Genomic DNA, 3,353 nt, shown 5'->3' on the forward strand with positions numbered 1-3,353 from the left:
ATGAAAACCATACATTCATTAAAACCAGGCCTAGTGGTAAGGGGAAGGATAAAGCAGATGCATGTTATATACTTTCTACTGCCATTTGGGATATATTTTTATTTTTTTTTGTAATACTAATATTGTATAAGATAGTGTATAAAGGTTCCAGAAAAACACCAAAATGTCTAGAAAGGCATTAGGCATTAGGCTACACTTAGGCTAGGTAGGTTCATGCCATGCTTTTGCCATAAAGTTGAGGCAAACATTTTTTTATACACAGTTGGATCCTGTTACTCTTGACTTTCTATTGTAAAATATATATATATATATATATATATATATATATATATATATATATATATATACTGGATGTCTGGATGTCTATGGCAACAGTGGTACTATAAAGGGGCATTCTACCTTGATGAATATATAGTTACATAAGTTATAGTAACACATATGATTTTCAGCTAGTCAATAGACCTGTAAGATATAGTTTTATGTCTGAAATACCATTTCTAGGTTGTCAACAATATAAAAGCATCAATGACTATAATATCATATATATATAATTTATATTATTTCTTTTCTCAAGCATTTAAAAAATTATTTTCAGAGAGACTTTTCACTCCACCGCTTTCAGTTTGAAAACGGGGGATACTTGACAGATTTCCCCTCCCCGCGGACCTGAACAACAGAGAGCACAATGCTAGTATGAACCTTACGACTACATTGATACTTTGCTAGCCCCTTTATGGATATACTGTTCCAAAGATTTGACACTTGGTTGTCAGTTGAAACAGGATCTATTAGTAATGGTCTCTTCTAGAAAACTCAGTCTCAAGTAGAGATACTGTAAGCAAGTATATTCGATTGAATACCTCCCCTGCATAGTTTTTGTTGTAAAAAAAAAGCGCCAGGGTAGGTAGGAGGGGAATCGAATATTTCCCACGTGGTATTTGACCGAGCACACCAAAAACTAAGCTATTCGATTGAATACTATTCGCTCATCTCTAGTCTCAAGGCTTTTTTTGCTAATGAAGGGTAATTTGCTGATAAAATACAAAACTCTATTATGCTTTCTCTGGGTAGCAGACTATGAATGAAGATACATATATATCAATATGAAAAATTTACATATTCACTTTGAACATTGTACTCTGACGGTGTTCAGCTATCAATCCATCCAGAATGTTGAGGCTTATTTTTCACTACAGTGATTTCCCCCCAAACACCATCTCATTGAGATGACTATGACTACCCCTTCTTCCAGACTTTGTTCAGATTTCCTAATAGATTTTCAGTATATTTGGTATATACCATTATGTACTATGCATAATGCATCTTCTTATCGACAATTTTACAGTGCACTTTTTTATAGTATTCTAAAAGAAATATGAGTCACGGCTGTCAGAGCAACAACCGAATATTGTATACATCTAGTCATCACTGTACTGTTATTCCCACACATATAAAATTAATACATTAAAAAACTTCTTTGATATGTGAATGTTAAAATATATTGTTTCAAGTAAGACCTTAGGATTCTCAATATTATACAGTATATATAGATTTGCATAATAATTACTGACCCAGTTATATTCAGTATTACACTCTATATACATCTGTATGGTGGTAAATATATGCTGCTAATCTCTTCCTACAAATGCTGTATGTCACATATTGGGGAAAATATGCAATACACTGGGTGCCCGCAGATCCCTAGTGTAGTGCCACAAGGACTCTGCGTACCTCAGTACAACTTGTATGCACAAACGGCACAACAAAATTGTGTTATGCAATTATTTTCTACTGTATTCAGATACAATACTGTGCAGTAGTGGAAAAAAGCTACAACATAAGAATGCTTTCAAAGATAGAAGGGGCGTTAGGGAGAGTTCACACTACCATTGGATGTCCGTTCTGATAGTGTCCATTAAAAAAAAAAAAAAAATTGTACCCCTATCATAATGGACATTAATGGACACTAACTGATGTTAATGTGTCTGTTATTTTAACTGATCAATTTAATGGACACATTAGGATCAGTTAGTGTTTGTTAGTGTCCATTTTATACTATCCGTTTTTGGGGGGGTTTTTGCTTTTTTTTTTTTGTTTGTTTGTTTCTGCTTTCTAAGCATACTCAGAAAAAAACTGGCAGTAATAATGGAAAGTATAACAGACCCCTGTCCATTAGCCATAGTCAGCAATGTTAAAAAATAACGGATACTTAATGTCTGTCATAAAGCCATTATTTTGTACAGAAAAAAAAGTCTTGCACTCCGCATAATGTACACTAAAAAAACGGATATGTGAAGGATTTGGTAAAAACGGACACTAACAGACAACTGATCAAATTCAATTGAAATCAATGGGATTTTTGTCGGATTTACGACGGATCTGTTCGTGTTCGTTAATATTTTGTAACAGATGAAAGCAATGGTCAGTACTAATGGTAGTGTGAATGGCCTCTTAATAGGTTATTTTTTGTCAATTAGCAACATGAAAGAACAAAAGAGAAATCTAAATTAAATCAATATTTTGCCTTAAAAACAGCATCAATTCTTCTAGGTACACTTGCACACAGGTTTGAAGAAAGTCGGCAGGAAAGTTGTTCCAAACATCTTGGAGAACTAACCATAGATCGGTTTACGTGAGCTTGCTCCGATCCTTCTGTCTCTTATTGTAATCGCAGACAGACTCATTGTTGAGTTCAGGGTTCTGTGGGGACCATATCATCACTTTCAGGACTTCTCCTCCTGAGATTAGTTAGACCAAATGTTTATATGATTCAGATTTTTCTTTTGATCATTCACTTTCATTTTGGAAATTGACAAAAATAAACTATTACCACTTCTATTATTGAAAAATTCATTTTTCAGCATTTTTTTTTACTCCTACATTATGCAAGTTCCGTACATCATTACTATAAATAGTAGATTAACTTTCAATAATAATTACAATCTTTTTTTCTTAAATATGGAACATTATATGAATTTGCGTGTCCTGTTTGTACAGGGGCCATGATAATCTTCTCTGTATCAATCCAATTTTAGTATATGTGTTCCCAATGCAAGCGTAATAATATTGAGACCATTATACATCATTTATGATAACTTTAGAGCACATCACCACACAGCAGTCATTAATCTAGTTTTCAGAAAAAAAAGGTTTTATTGAAGAAATTACTTAATGAAACTAAAGTGTCTGTTTTTCCATCCTCTCCATTCCTATAGTGTCATCTACTGTACTTCTTAAACTTAAAGTGTCCATTGAGATGGGGGTGGGCTGAACAGCATGCAGCAGACAGCTAATCTGTAATGTACCGCCACAACTTATTGTCACCCTGTTTGTGGGCATCTCATCATGATTGA

General features: G+C 33.8%; 1 non-coding gene across 1 annotated transcript; it reads right to left on the reverse strand.

Moving 5' to 3' along the window:
• Positions 1-2,952: 2,952 nt before the first annotated feature.
• Positions 2,953-3,057, reverse strand: LOC142198768 (U6 spliceosomal RNA). The gene has a single exon (XR_012715410.1). It is a non-coding gene; the product is annotated as a U6 spliceosomal RNA (small nuclear RNA).
• Between the last annotated feature and the right edge of the window lie 296 nt (positions 3,058-3,353).

This window comes from Leptodactylus fuscus, chromosome 3, assembly GCF_031893055.1.
Source record: "Leptodactylus fuscus isolate aLepFus1 chromosome 3, aLepFus1.hap2, whole genome shotgun sequence".
Taxonomy (NCBI): domain Eukaryota; kingdom Metazoa; phylum Chordata; class Amphibia; order Anura; family Leptodactylidae; genus Leptodactylus; species Leptodactylus fuscus.